This window comes from Ornithorhynchus anatinus, chromosome 1, assembly GCF_004115215.2.
Source record: "Ornithorhynchus anatinus isolate Pmale09 chromosome 1, mOrnAna1.pri.v4, whole genome shotgun sequence".
Classification (NCBI taxonomy): Eukaryota; Metazoa; Chordata; class Mammalia; order Monotremata; family Ornithorhynchidae; genus Ornithorhynchus; species Ornithorhynchus anatinus.
Window position 1 is genome coordinate 120,730,008 of NC_041728.1, and position 16,312 is coordinate 120,746,319.

The window sequence follows — 16,312 nt, forward strand, 5'->3', positions numbered from 1 at the left end:
GTACAACACCACGGAGTTGGTAGACACGCTCTCTGCCCACAATGAGTTTGCAAGAACAAGGTCGTATGTACATATAAGTTAATTCTTAAATAATAGGGTAGGCTGTGTGCATAAGTTATTTGGGAGGTTATGAATACACAAATGTGGAGGTAATGCTGAAATGACTGTTGGGGCGGGGGGAATATAACTCTCTCAAACACTCAGTACAGTGTTCTTTGCACAGTAAGTGCTAAATAAATACAATTGATTGATCAATTTTAATCACAGAAGGCCTTGTGGAGGATTTCAGGCCTTGGAATTTAGAGCGAAGTCCACCAGAGCGGGAGTGAGAAGGGATCCTACACAGAAGGGAAGGCCTGGGCAAGAGACTAGTGGTGAGAGAGATGAGAATGAGATAAAGTAAGGAAGCTGGAGAGGAAAAAAAACTTATGAGCAGGTTTAAAGTGAGAAAGGAGCAAGGCTAAGTAGGAGGGAGATAGCTGAGTGAAAATCTTAAAGCCAAAGTCAGGAGTTTCTACCCGATGTGAAAAGGACTGGACAACCATTGGTAGTTTGGTGGGGAGTGAGGAAGTGGGGCTCACAGTTTTAATCCCCATTTTACAGACGAGGGAACTGAGGCTCAGAGAAGTTAAGTGACTTGCCCACAGTCACACAGATGACAAGTACTCGTCCGCTCAACTGTATATATCTTCATCACCCTATTTATTTTGTTAATGAGATGTACATCACCTTGATTCTATTTATTTGCTATTGTTTTAATGAGATGTTCTTCCCCTGATTCTATTTATTGCCATTGTTCTTGTCTGTCTGTCTCCCTCGATTAGACTGTAAGCCTGTCAAAAGGCAGGGACTGTCTCTATCTGTTACCGATTTGTACATTCCAAGCGCTTAGTACAGTGCTCTGCACATAGTAAGCACTCAATAAATACTATTGAATGAATGGCAAGTGGCGGAGCTGGGATTCAAACCCCTGACCTCTGACCTCCAAGCCCGGGCTCTTTCCACTGAGCCACGCTGCTTCTCCAGCTCTATCCACTAGCCCAAACTACTTCTAGCCAAGGCCCCTTGGTTTTCCCCCCTGAACTGATCCTGCCTTAAATTCAGGGACCAAGTAAACTAAGGGAGGTGTCTGTGCTGCCAGTCAAACACTCCCGAGGTGGTGATTCCATAGATGGAGGACTAGGCAATTAGCTGGACAATTTGATGTGAAAAATAAAAAGAGCCACACCTCTGAAGTTTTCCTTAATCTCTGTTTAATCGACTGAATCACTGGCAATTTTGTCTAAATTCCCTCAACTTTCTACTTAACTTTGTCTGGATTGATAAACGCATCCTATCTCTTCGTTGCTTTTTGCAAATTTTTAAAAAGGAGTTTAATGGGTTCATGAACAAAAAAACAAAATAAAACAAAAAAAACCCCACAAATATTTATAAAGCAGTCAGGAAAGAAACACAAATCTAGTCACACAAAGTGAAATGGAACATTTAACTAACAATAACTAAAATTAAATCCACATTAACTATGAAGTTAAAAAAAAATTTAAGAGAACACAGAAAGTAGGGTGTGTATCCTAAAAGGTTTAACACCTGATTTATTTCATATTGTTAACTAAAAATGATAATAATAATAATGATGGTGTTTGTTAAGCTCTTACTATATGTGAAGCACTATTCTAAGTGCTGTGGGGGGTACAAGGTGATCAGGTTGTCACACGTGGGGCTTATAGTCTGAATCCCCATTTTACAGATGAGGTAACTGAGGCACAGAGAAGTTAAGTGCCTTGCCCAAAGTCACACAGCTGACAAGCGGCAGAGACAGGATTAGAACCCATGACCTCTGACTCCCAAGCCCGTGCTCCTTCCACGGAGCCAAGCTGCTTCTCTGAAAGCAAGTGTAAAAACATATATTTTAGAGGTATCCTCCCATGATACTTGAATTTATCAGAGATTTTCTTACACTGTATATTACTGATAGTGGAAACTGGAAGAGAAAGAAAAACTAACTCGTCTTGCAGACAATGCACATACAGACATATGTGGATACTTACATTTATAAGGCACTTTCCTCTCACTCTGGCATGTGAAAGTTGAGTGCACAAAATCCAATGATAGCAACAAATGTGAGAAATGGAAAAGATGTCTTCAGCAAGGCAACCAGTAGAAAAGTCTAAGAGCAGGAAATTAAGCTGAAAAATAAGCACATTTTCTACAGCGCAAAGTCCACAATGAAAAGGGTGTAGTTTATTTTATAGTCAGCAAATCTTGAACTCTGAGATAGGAAACGGCAATATTGCAATTTAGTAATCCTACTCCACCCACATGACAAAACATTTCAGAAAGTAACAGAAGCACATTTAGTAGGGCAGACCTCAGTATGAGTAGTTTTTCCAACAAAAACAATCATAAAAAAAACCTTAGCAGCTTTGAAATCAGTCAGGCACACCCCACAGTGAAATTAAGGCAGGCTTAAAGAAATCAAACCGAAGACCTAAATTAAACCATCGTCACTCTGGGTCCATTTGATTCTACTACAATCTGTGTTTCTAGGAAAACTCTGGGGGAAATTGGGAGAAGTGGCAGGATAAGAGCAGGAGAAGGAAAAGGGGGGGGAAGGGGGTTGTCTGTAAATTTGTCTTGGGCATATGGGTTTCTTAGGCCAAATGCAGTATTTAAGGGAGAATTGTTTTCGACAGCTATTTGGTGGGTCCCGCTAACAGGCAAGGCCTGGGTCCTTAAATTAACCGTGCTAGTTCTGGGGTTATGTTACAACGCAATTTCCATTCCGTACCTAGAGAGGGGTCAGGGAGGGAATCTCTCAGATTGCTGCCCCTCAGCCCCACGGACAGTATGACGTGAGAGATTGTCTCAGATCCTATTGCAGCAGATAGCTGAGACGTTCCTTACCACACTGCTCACAGAGGAAGGGACAACTTCTCATATCCTGTGTGGGTGGGAGTTTCCCCACATCCCATCCATGGAGTTTTTGGGAATTCCCCAACATCAAACCAGGCAGGGACATGGTTTCCTTTCCTTACCCTGCCGGATCAGACCACCACTCTCCCCACCTTCAAAGCCTTATTAAAATCACATCACCACTAAGAGGCCGTTCCTAAATCCTCATTTCCCCTACTCCCTTTTCCTTCTGCATCACCTGTGAACTTGAGTCTGTATCCTAAAGCACTTTAAGTACCTTCAAACTTATGCTCATTCCTTTAGATTGTTTATGTACCGTAACGTCTATCTCCCCCTCTAGACTGTAAACTCATTGTGGGCAGGGAATGTGTCTACCAACTCTGTTGTACTCAGCTAAGTGCTTAGTCAGTGTGCAGCACACAGTATACTCAATAAATACCAGTGCTTGATTGACTGAATGATTGACAAGGGTTTATCTTTACTCTCTCTACCCTTAGTTCTCCTATGAATCAATGCCTTACTGTGGTACGAGAGTTTGTGTACACCAATGAAGCTGAGACCTATGACTTTGAGAAATTTTTCTCTCACCAGGGTTACCCATAGTGGAAAGGTCTAAGCTGAAGCATCAGGTAAAGTTGATTCACCTGCTGTGGGCAGCAGCAACATGGAAAAGAGTCAAAGACAGATGATCAAGTGATCAAAATGTTAATCAAAGACAACGGCCAAGACTTAAGTTTTTACTTCATGTAAGGCAAATAGTAAGCCACTTCTTTATTTTTAACCAAGAAAATTATATGGATAAAGTCCATAAAATTGCTATAAATAGGAAACAACTTGACGTCATTTGATGATGTTTTTCATCAGGGATTTTCCTACTGTTTTCAGAGCTGAAAGATTAATTCTCCTTCCTCCACACTTGTGTGGATAGTGGGGAAAAAGCAAGCAAGCAACCACAAAAAAAAACCTCTGTTCACCCTTCCTCCCTTCCTTCATTCATTAAAGGAGAAGCAGCGTGGCTCAGTGGAAAGAGCACGGGCTTTGGAGTGAGAGGTCATGGGTTCTAATCCCACTCTGCCACTTGTCAGCTGCGTGACTTTGGGCAAGTCAGTTAACTTCTCTGTGCCTCAGTTACCTCATCTGTAAAATGGGGATGAAGACTGTGAGCCCCACGTGGGACAACCTGATTCCTCTGTGTCTACCCCAGCGCTTAGAACAGTGCTCTGCACATAGTAAGCGCTTAACAAATACCAACATTATTATTAATTCCTTCATTCATTAATTCAGTCACATTTATAGAATGCTTACTGTCCAAACACTGAAGTGCTTGGGAAAGTATAATACATCAATAAACAGACACATTCACTGCCCATAATGAGTTTACAGTTTAGAGGGGAGATACAGACATTGGTACAAATAAATAGATTACAGATATGTACATAAGTGCTGTGGGACTGGGAGTGGGGAAGTATAAAGGGAGCAGGTCACAGTGACCCAGAAGGGAGAAGGAGAAGAGGAAAGGGTGGGGGGCTAGTTTGGGAAGGCCTCTTCTGGTAAGGCCTCTTGGAGGAGATGTGCCTTCAATAAGCTATGAAGGGGCAAGGGGGATTAATTGTCCATTGGATTTGGGGAGGGAGGGTTTTCCAGGTCAGAGGCAGGACACGGGCCAGGGGTCAACGGTGAGGCCAAGGTAAAGTGAGAAGGTTAGCATTAGAGGAGTGAAGTGTGTGGGCTGGGTTGTAGAAGGAAAGGAGTGAGGTGAGGTAGGAGGGGTCAAGGTGATTGAGTGCTTTAAAGCCAGGGGTGAGGAGTTTTTGTTTAATGCAGAGGTGGATGGGCAACCAGTGAAGATTTTGAGGAATGGGGTGAAATGTCCTGAATGTATTTATAGAAAAATGATCTGGGCAGCAGAGTGAAGTATGGACTGGAGTGGGGCGAGACAGGAGGCTGGGTGGTCATCAAGGAGGCTGATGCAGTAATCCAGGCAGGACAGGATTAGTATATTAGGACCTGGACAGAGAATACACACACAGACAAAACAGTATGTTTATCACTGACTAAGTTTCAGTGGATTTCCTTGAATTGGTTAAGTAATGACTCTTTTGTTTATATTTTTAAAAGTATTTGTTAAGCACTTACTCTATATAGAGAAGCGGCATGGCTCAGTGGAAAGAGCCCGGGAGTCAGAGGTCATGGGTTCTAATCCTGGCTCCACTGTTAGCCAGCTGTGTGTCTTTGGGCAAGTCACTTAACTTCTCTGTGCCTCAGTTACCTCATCTGTAAAATGGGGATTAAAACTGTGAGCCCCACGTGGGTCATTTTGATCAGTTTGTATCCCCCCAGCACTTAGAATAGTGCTTTGCACATATAAACACTTAACAAATACCATTATTATCATTATTATTATATGCCTCACACTGTATTAAATGCTGGGGTAGATATAAGATAATCAGATTAGATACAGTCCTTGTCCCACATGGGGGCTCATAATCTTAATCCCCATTTTACAGATGAGATAAATGAGGCACAGAGAAATTAAGTAAATTGTCCTAGGTCACACAGCAGACAAGTGGCAGAGGTGGGATTAGGACTTTCTGACTTGCAGGGCCAAGTTCTCTCCACTATGACACACTGCTTCTACTTTACCTCGAAGCACACTTGTAAGCAAAGCCTTCATTGAAAAAAGAATCAGTTGTATTTGAGTGCTTACTGTGTTCTAGTCTGTAAACCTGTTGTGGGCAGGGATGTCTCTCTTTATTGCTGAATTGTACTAAGTGCTTAGCACAGTTCTCTGTACACAGTAAGCATTCAGTAAATATTAATAAATGCAGAGCACTGCAGTAAACACTTGGGAGTCTACAATTCTACTACTAATAATAATTTTGGTATTTTTTAAACACTTACTATGTGCCAAGCACTATACTAAGCACTGGGATGCATACAAGCAAATCGGGTTTACCACAGTCCCTATCCCACATGGGACTCATAGTCTGAATCCCATCTTTACAGATGAGGTACCTGAAGCACAGAGAAGTGAAGTGACTTACCTAAGGTTACCTACAGCAGACAGGTTTTGGAGCTGGGATTAGAACCAATGACCTTCTGTCTGCCAGGTCCATACTTGATCCACTAGGCCATGCAGCTTCTCCAGAGTTGAATGTGCCTGCTTCTCAAGCACATTCCCTGATCACAGAGGGTTTACAGTCTGGAGCATGGAGGCTAACACTTAATATGAATGGAGATAAACTATTCACCTGAGCTAAGTATGCCTGTCTTGAACTCTGTTGTTCAACTGTTTGTGCTGTAATACTAATTTTGGTATTTGTTAAACGCTTTCTTTGTGTCAGGTACTGTACTAAGTGCTGGGTGGTTACATGCTAATCGGATTGGACACAGTCCTTGTCTCACATGATGTTCACAGTCTCAATCCCCATTTTACAGATGAGATAACTGAGGCATAAAAAGGTGAAGTGACTTGTCCAAGCTCACACAAGAGACAAAGAGAAGATCCAGGATTAGAATTCATAGCTTGTAGTGTCTAACCTCTGCTCTCTGGTGTGGTACTTCTTGCTTCCCTCCGCAATAATCCTTCTTTTAAAAACTTAACTTCCAAGCAAGGATTTAAATGAATGAGATATTCATTCACTCAATAGTATTCATTGAGTTCTTACTAGGTGCAGAGCACTGTACTAAGCACATGGAATGTACAATTTGGCAACAGATAGAGACAATCCTGCCCAATCTCTGACTAGTACATTATTCATATGTGCAACCTCAGAGTGATAGATATCATCATATTAAGGCATTTGTTAAATGCTTACTCTGTGTCAAGCAGCCCAGGCTTGGGAGTCAGAGGTCATGGGTTCGAATCCCAGCTCTGCCACTCGTCAGCTGTGTAACTGTGGACGTCACTTAACTTCTCTGTGCCTCAGTTACCTCATCTGTAAAATGAGGATGAAGACTATGAGCCTCACGTGGGACAACCTGATTTCCCTGTACCTACCCCAGTGCTTAGAACAGTGCTCTGCACATAGTAAGCGTTTAACAAATACCAACATTATTATTATTATGAAGGAGTGGAAGGAGCACAGGCCTGGGAGACAGAGGACTTGAGTTCTAATTTTGTTTTTGCCCCTTGTCTGTTGTGTGACCTTTGGCAAGTCACTTAACTTATCTGTTGCTTTGTTCATTCATCTGCAAAATGGGGATTCAATAATGGTTCTTCCTCCTACTTAGACTGTGGGACCTGATTATCTTGTACCTACCCTGCTACTTAATACAGTGTTTAGCATGTAATAATAATAATAATGATGATAGAATTTGTTAAGTGCTTACTATGGGCCAAGCACTGCTCTAAGCACTGGTGTAGACACAAGGTAATCAGGTTGTCCCACGTGGGGCTCACAGTCTTAATCCCCATTTTACAGATGAGGTAACTGAGGCACAGAGAAGTTAAGTGACTTGCCCAAAGTCACACAGCTGACAAGTGGCACAGTCAGGATTAGAACCCACAACCTCTGACTCCCAAGCCTGTGCTCTTTCCACTAAGCCATGCTGCTTCTCATGATAAGCGTAGTAAACGCTTAACAAATATCACTATTATTTTTATGACTACAAATTAATCTGGCCATACAGTCCCTGTCCCACATGGAGCTCACCGTCTTAATCCCCATTTTACAGATGAGGTAACTGAGGCCCAAAGAAGATAAATGATTTGCCCAGGGTCACACAGCAGACGTCATTGAACAGATCCATCTGTCAAGGAACCTGTGTTTGTTGAAGAAATTGTCCAGATTCCTGGGTCGTTCTCAGTCATCTCTCAGGCAGAAGTCAGGGGCTTCTCAACTGGACACCTGCTGATACGGAATTCTCATGCCTGCTCAAATGCAGCTCCAAAAATCCTCACATTTTCAATTTTCAAAATGAGTCTTAGTCTCAGTGCAAGGAATCAACATTCTTTGGCAATAATTCATATGCCAGCTTTATTTAGCTCCCCAATCAGGCTGGAGTGTTAGAAAAAAAAAATCATGTTTTACACATGTTTTTCAATGTACTGGTTCTTGAGATAAGATCACTTGTGAACTAACAGTTAAACTAAATGTTTCTCATCACATGTGGTGGCCTGATTTCTCCTCAGCAAAAACACAGATCTGAAATCATCAGATAGTTTCAATTTTCACATTTAAAAGAGACAATATGTTCAAATACTTCAATGGGGTAGTGTACACATCCTCCTCAAGAATTCCTAGTATATTAATTTCTTCAACTTCCAGAAATCTTTCTTCAATCCACAATCTCCTTTCATATTAAGGTGTCCACATTTTCTTTTCTTGAAAGAGCATAAGTTATCGATGTCTAATTATAGTGTTTATTTTGTGATATTTGTGAAGCACTTACTATGTAGTAAGCAGCATGGCCCAGTGGAAACAGCACGGGACAGGGAGTCAGAAGGCCTGGGATTTATTCCCAGTTCTTCCATTTACCTCCTGTGTAACCCAGGAAAAGTCATATCATTTCTCTATGTCCCAGTTTCCTCATCTTAAAAATAGAGATTCAAAATACCTGTTCTCCCTCATATTTAGAATGTGAACCCTGGTTAGAGCAGGGATTGGGTCTGACCTGAATACCTTGTCTACTCCAGTGATTAGTAAAGTGTTTGGTGTATGATCAGCACTTAAGTATTACAATTACCAAGGACTGTACTAAACAATAGGGCAGATAAAAGCTAGTAAGGTCAGACACAGTTTGGGCTCACAGTCTAAGTGGGATTCAAGTAGAAGAGTTATTATCAAGTTAACAATTATCCATCCTTCAGCCAGTATTCTGCTTCTAACAGTGGCAACTGCAGGTTTTGAGGAAATATATTTTGTTTGTCCTCCTTAATGTTGATTTTAATGTTCAGGAAAGAGCGTGTTCTAGTGAAAAGAGTGTGCCTGGGAGTTAGAGGACCTGGGTTCTAACCTGACTCCGCCCCTTTTTCTAGTCTCACCTTGGGCAAGTCACTTAATTTATTTTAGCCTCACTTACCTCATCTGTAATATGGGGATTAAGACTGTGAGCCCCATATAGAATATGGACTGTGCCCAACACGAGTATTTTTTATCTACTCCAGCACTGGCACACAATAAATGCTCAACAAATACCATTGAAAAAATGGCTTATCTAAAATCCCTAACTTTTCTCCTATACATCCTTAACTTTACTTCTAGAAACCTATTATGAAAAATTGTTTTCCTGAGTCATGATTGGTAGCCCAAACCTATCATGATATACTTCAAATCTGGATCATTTTCCCCTTGGTGCATAACATTGTGCTTATTTCCATTGCTGTTAAACTTTCAGGCCACTCATTCAACTTTTAAAAATCTTTCTGGAACTTACTGTCATCTTCATGACATTTCACCACCTGAAAACCCAGATATTTCACCATACACAACTTCTTCCAGATCATTTATGGAGATATCAAACCAAATTCTTCTTACACATTTGTTGCTATAGGCCCTGATATTTATACCTCTACATTTTGTTTATCATATTTCAGTCAATTTTTTATCCATGTCAGAACAATCCCTTCAATATCCTGGTTTCTCCGTTTTTAAAAATCCTTTGATGTATAATCCTGTTAAGAGTTGCTCTTGAAAATCTAAATAGATTATGCCCTCTATTTACTCTCTGCATCCGCATGCTTGTTGACCCCGTCATGGAATCGGACAAGATTTCTCATTTAGAAAGCATATTGTCTTTTCATTCCAAGTTGTATTTTTCTAGGAACTTACTGATTCTAAACTCAAGTACTGCTGTGTCTAGTATACAAATGAGATTCACCAGTCTGTAATTTCCAGGATCACCTCTGATACATATTTTATAGATGTGTGATTCATTGGCAATCCACTAGTTGTACAGTAGGTGCTTGGAAAAGAAGATTTTATACACTCTTGTAAGAGTTTTACAGCTCCCTCTTCAAATACTTTCAGGACTCTCCGATCCTGTTGACCTTTTTACATTTTTGTATCTATTTTTTCTAATACTTTCTGTCTGTGGCCATAAGCTGATCTATCTCCTCTGTCCTCTACATGATATATAGATGCAGAGAGATATTTTAATCAATCAGTGGTATTTACTGAGTGCTCACTATGTGTAGAGCATTGTACTAAGCGCTTGGGAGAGTACAATACTGTAGAATTAGCAGATACCTTCCTTTCCCACAACAAGCTTAAAATATATAGGAAGAAGTAGAAAGAAGTAGTATGGTCTTGTGTAAAGAGCACTGGCCTAGAAGTCAGAGGATCTGGGTTCTAATCCCAGCTGCACCAATTGCCTGCTGTATGACCTTGGGCAAGTCACTTAGCTGGGGGTAGGGAACGTGTCTACCAGCTCTATGTGGTACTCTCTCAAGCTCTTAGTACAACACTCTGCACATAGTAAGTGTTCAATAAATACCATAGATTGATTTATTGATTCTCTGTGCCTCAGTTCGCTCAGCTGTAAAATAAAGACTCAATGCCTGTTCTCCCTCCCACTTAGACCGTGAGCCCCCTGTGGAACAGGAACTGATTCCAGCCTGATTAACTTGAATTGATGTCCAAGCTTAGAACAGTGTGTGACTCATAGTAAGCACTTCATTCATTCAATTGTATTTATTGAGCACTTATTGTGTGCTTACTGTACTAAGCGCTTAGAAGAGTACAATATAACAATAAATAGACACATTTCTTACAGTCTATAGAGGGAGAGAGATGTAAATATATATTTAAAAAATGACAGAAATGTACTAAAGTGCTGTGGGGCTGGAAGGGGGGATGAGAACAAGTCAGGGTGACACAGAAAGGAGTGGGAGAAGAGGTAAGGCGGACTTAGTCAGGAAAGACCTTTTGGAGCAGCTTTGAAGGAGGGGGGAGAGCAATTGTCAGATAAGAAGAGGGTTGGAATTCCAGCCCAGAGGCAGGATGTGGGCAAGAGGTCAGCAGCAAGATAGACAAGATGGAGGTACAGTGAGAAGGTTGGCATTAGAGTAGTGAAGTGTGCAGATTGGGTTGTAATAGGAGAACAGCCAGGTGATGTAGGAGGGGGCAATGTGAATCAATCAGTCAGTTATTCAGTGATATTTATTGAGCACTTACTGTGTGCAGATCACTGTTCTAAGCACTTGTGAGAGTCTGCTATAACAATATGAGACAGATTTCCCTGCCAACAAGAGGAGTTTCTGTTTGATGCAGAGGTAGATGGGTAACCACTTGAGGTCCTCGAGAATTGGGGAAACAATGACTGTAGGTTTTTGTAGTAAAAAGATCCAGACAGCAGAATGAAGTGTGGACTGGAGTGGGGAGCCTCCTTCACAGGCTCTTCCTCCTCCTTCCATCCTCTAACTATCGGGGTTCCTCAAGGGTCAGCTCTTGGCCCTCTTCTGTTCTCCATATACACTCACTCTCTCGGTGAACTCATTCGCTCTCACGACTTCAACTATCATCTCTATGCAGATGACACACAAATCTACATCTCTGCCCTGTCCTCTCCCCGTCCCTTCAGGCTCGTATCTCCTCCTGCCTCCAAGACTTCTCTACCTGGATGTCTGCCCGCCACCTAAAACTCAACATGGCCAAAACTGAGCTCCTCATCTTACCTCCCAAGCCCTGTCCTCTTCCTGACTTCCCTATCACTGTGGATGGATCCTTCCTGTCTCTCAGGCCTGCAACCTTGGTATCATCTTTGACTCGGCTCTCTCGTTCACCCCACACATCCAATCCGTCACCAAGACCTGCCAGTCTCACCTTTATAATATCACCAAGATCCGCCATTTCCTCTCCATACAAATGGCCATCTTACTGGTACAGGATCTCATAATATCCGGCTGGATTATTGTGTCAGCCTTCTCACTGATCTCCCTTCCTCTTGTCTCTCCCCACTCCAGTCTATTCTTCACTCTGCTGCCCAGCTCATCTTCCTGCAGAAGCGCTCTGGGCATGTCACTCTCCTTCTTAACCTCCAGTGGTTGCCTATCAAACTCCGCACAAAACAAAAACTTCTCAGTCTAGGCTTCAAGGCTCTCCATCACCTTGCCCCCTCCTACCTCTCCTCCCTTCTCTCTTTCTACTACCCACCCCGCACGCTCCATTCCTCTGCCGCCCACCTCCTCACCGTCCCCTGTTCTCACCTATCCCGCCGTCGACCCCTGGGCCACGTCCTCCCGCGTCCTGGAATGCCCTCCCTCCTCACCTCTGCCAAACTAATTCTCTTCCCCTCTTCAAAACCCTACTTAAAGCTCACCTCCTCCAAGATGCCTTCCCAGACAGAGCTCCCCCTTTTCCCTTTGCTCCCTCTGCTTCCCCTCTACACCCCCCTTCACCTCTCCTCAGCTAAGCCCTCTTTTCCCCGCTTTCCCTCTGCTCCTCCCCCTCTCCCTTCCCCTCCCCTCAGCACTGTACTCGTCTGCTCAACTGTATATATTTTCATTACCCTATTTATTTTGTTAATGAGATGTGCATCACCTTGATTCTATTTAATTGCTATTGTTTTTGTCTGTCTGTCTCCCCCGATTAGATTGTAAACCCGTTAAAGGGTGGGGACTGTCTATACCTGTTACCGATTTGTACATTCCAAGTGCTTAGTACAGTGCTTGGCACATAGTAAGCACTCAATAAATACTATTGAATGAATGGGAGAGACAGGAGGCAGGGAGGTCAGCAAGGAGGCTGATGCAGTAAGCAAAGTGGGAGAGGGTGATTGGATTAATGTGGTGGCAGTTTGGATGGAGAGAAAAGGGCAGATTTTAGTGATGTTGTGAAGGTGGAATCAACAGAATTTAGTGATGGATTGAATATGTGGGTTGAATGAGAGGAGTCAAGGATAAAGCCAAGGTTATGGGCATCGTGACTTGTGTGACTCGTCCAGTGTCACAAAGCCGGTCAGTGACAGAGTGGAGACTGGATTCCACATGTCCTGACTTTCTCACCCCTGCTCTTTCCAATAGACCCTACTTCTTCCAAAATGGAGAGCAGAAGCTAATCTCTCCTTCAAAATGTCTGGAGACAAGCCTGGTATAGAAAGAGACCCTGCCTGATATTGCCGGGTAAATCCTCCAGGACCTAGAGGCTGGGGGTGAAAATCAGGAAAAATTAGCTACTACTAAAAATGGATTGATCTCTTTCCTCTTCCATACCCCAAGCTTGGGCAGGCATAGAGAAAGAAACAGAGGGAGCCACAAGAGAGACTGCCAGAATCCCTGTTCCTTTGCTTCCAGGAGAATTTTGTCCTTAAGTACCAACACTCTTTGTTCCTTTCTTTGCCTCTTACTTCAAGTCCTTGGTTTCTGTTCACTGTGAAATAGAGGAAGAGAAAACTATGGAAATCTGAACTCTCCTTTTACTGTTTCATCTCCCCTCCCTGCCTCCCACCCAACTACCCTGCTTATGACTGGGAACTAAGAAATCAGTTTCTGGGAGGAAGATAGATGTGTGTTGTTAGCATGGCATCTAGGCCCAGCTGGCAATTTTGTGGTTTTCCACCCTGCATTTTGTCACCTTCTTCCCCTGTGATTTCTCTCCATGCATCTACACCTCACACTTTATTAGTTGTCTTTTGCATTTAAAGAAGAGTCTTAATAATAATAATAATAGTACTTGCTAAGTGCTTACTAAGTTCTAAGCACTGTTCTAAGCTTGAGGTAAATGCAAGTTAGTCAGGTTGAACACAGTCACTGTCCCCTTCTGTCCCCTTCTTCCCCTACAGTTTCTGTCCACACATCTGCACCTCACACTTTATTAGTTGTCCTTTGCATTGAAGAAAGATAATAATAATACTTGTGAAGTGCTTAATAAGTGTCAAGCAGTGTTCTAAGCCTGGGATAAATACAAGTTAATCAGGTTGGACACAGTCCCTGTCCTACATGAGGCTCACACTCTTATCCCCATTTTATAGATGAGGTAACTGAGGCACTGAAGCCAAGTGATTTGCCTAAGGTTACACAGTTGACATGTGGTGGAGCTAGGATTAGAAACTACATCCGTCTGACTCCCAGGCCCATGCTCTATCCACTAAGCCTCATTTATTTTCCTGTAACAAATACCGTAATAATAATTATTATTATGCATGTTTTTTGTGTTTTTTCTTCAAGTACAGAAAAAGACCTAAGCTCCCAAAGATCCTTTCCAAACCATGCACATATTATGATGTGTGCTCTACTGTGTTGTTCCAGCTGTTATTTGCACTTTCTGTATCTAGGGTTTGTTGTCACTCACAATCTAGCCCACAGGAGGCCACCCCATGGCTCACTGCTGCATGCTAAGGTCAAACACACTTCTGTTATCACCACCCCATCTACCAACATCAATATCGTAAAATCTGAGATTGTGCTTCACTGGGTGGTGCCAGAAATTTGCCTCTATGCTGTGGTTTTGAAAGCCCACTATCTGGGCCACCAACTGGAAACAGAAATCTAGAGGACTGGCCAGCAGCTGAAATTCTGCAGCTAGCGGAAAACAACTTCAGGACCACCACCTCCAGTCTCTGAGATCCGGATTATTTACCCAGAAACTCAACTGAAGGAAGAGAAAGGTGGTATTGTTCCCCGTGCCCCCACCACCAACCCCCAGGATTGGAAGAAGCATGGTTTAGTGACCGTTCCCTGATAGATTGTAAGCTCTTCAATGGGATAGATTGCGTTTACTAATCTACTGTACTCTCTCAAGTGCTTAGATCAGTACTTGTCAAGAAACCCTGGACCTAGCCCCAAGGGCAGGAAGAGAAAGTAGCATTGTCTCCCATTATTGGAAGAAGCACAGTCTTGTGAACATTTCCCATTATACTATAAACTTAGAGAGGGCAGGGATTATATTCACTATTTCACTATCCAATGCTCAGCACAGAATAAGTGCTTAATAAATACCATTGTTTGATTGACTGTTTAACAGAAGCATGAGCCCAAGAGTCAGAAAGGGACTAAGAAAGAGGCTGTTCAGTTTTGGACTCAGGTTTTTCTTCCCAGGTTGGGGACTAAGAAGAGTTCCAAAGAGTCTGCTCTGCCTACCATTGAGTTTGGGTGGCCCTGAGGTGTAAGCGTCTATGTTCATCTCTGCTCCAAAAGTCAGCTGCTTTGATAAAGTCCTAGAGAAATAGAGGATAATGTCATTATGGCTTTCATTCATTAATAATAATAATGATGGTATTCGTTAAGTGCTTACTATGTGCCAAGCACTATTCTAAGCACTGGGGGTGATACAAGGTAATCAGGTTGCCCCACGAGAGGCTCACAGTCTTAATCCCTGTTATACAGATGCGGGAACTGAGGCACAGAGAAGTGAAGTGACTTGCCCAAAGTCACACAGCAGAGAAGTGGAAGAGTCAGGATTAGAACCCCTCGACCTCTGAAATTTTTGAATATCCCAAATGCCCAGATATTCCACTTTACCCACTCCATTCTCTTATCTGTGATGCTCAATCAATCAATGCATCAATCAATCAGTGAATGCTTACTGTGTGCACAGCACTGTTCTAAGCATTTGGGAGAGTACAACATGAGAATATAACAGAGGAGGTAGACATGTTCCCTGCCCACAAGGAGCATTCAGTTCAGAGGGGGAGGCAGACAAATAAATTACAGATATGTACATGAGTGTGGTGGAGATGAGGGAGGGTTGAATTAAGGGAGCAAATCTAAGTGCAAGGGTGGTATAGAAGGGAGTGGAAGAAGAGGAAATGAGGGTTTAGATGGTAAGTAATGATCTTCCACAATCTTGTGCTGACTGTATATTTAGATTAGACTATTTCACTGTGTTTGTCCTGTCACTTGGCAACTCCTGACCCTGAGTTAGTACACAATTTTTTTATGGTATTTTAAAGTACTGGAATAGATACAAGCTAATCAGCTTGGACACAGTCCATGTCTCATATGGGGCTCACAGTCTTATTCCCCAATTTACAGATCACACAGCAGACAAATGGCAGAACTGGGATCAGAAACCAGGTCCTGCTGACTCCTAGGCCCATGCTCTACCCATTAGGTCATGCTGCTTCTCTTCAATGATATATCTGTTCACATCATGACCTTTTGATTTCCATGTTGGTATCACAGTTCCACTTCATTTCTTGCCTCCTGTTCATCCATAAGGAGTTCAATCTGTTCCAAATGGATGGCACTTACTCTCCAGACATTACTGTAATTATGGTGTATGGTTATTTCCAGGGCTGTGGATCCTATACCGGTCTTTTCAACCATGCATGCATTCCTAGGTGAATTTCACCATCACTGGTAAAGGACTATATATTCTCTCTCTCTCTCTCTCACTGATACATATATATGTATATTTACCATTAAGTGCCATCAATTCATATTGACCCCATTTATATACTTTCTCCAGAACATCCTATCCTCTGCCATAATCTGGCATAATCTGCCATAAACGTTTCT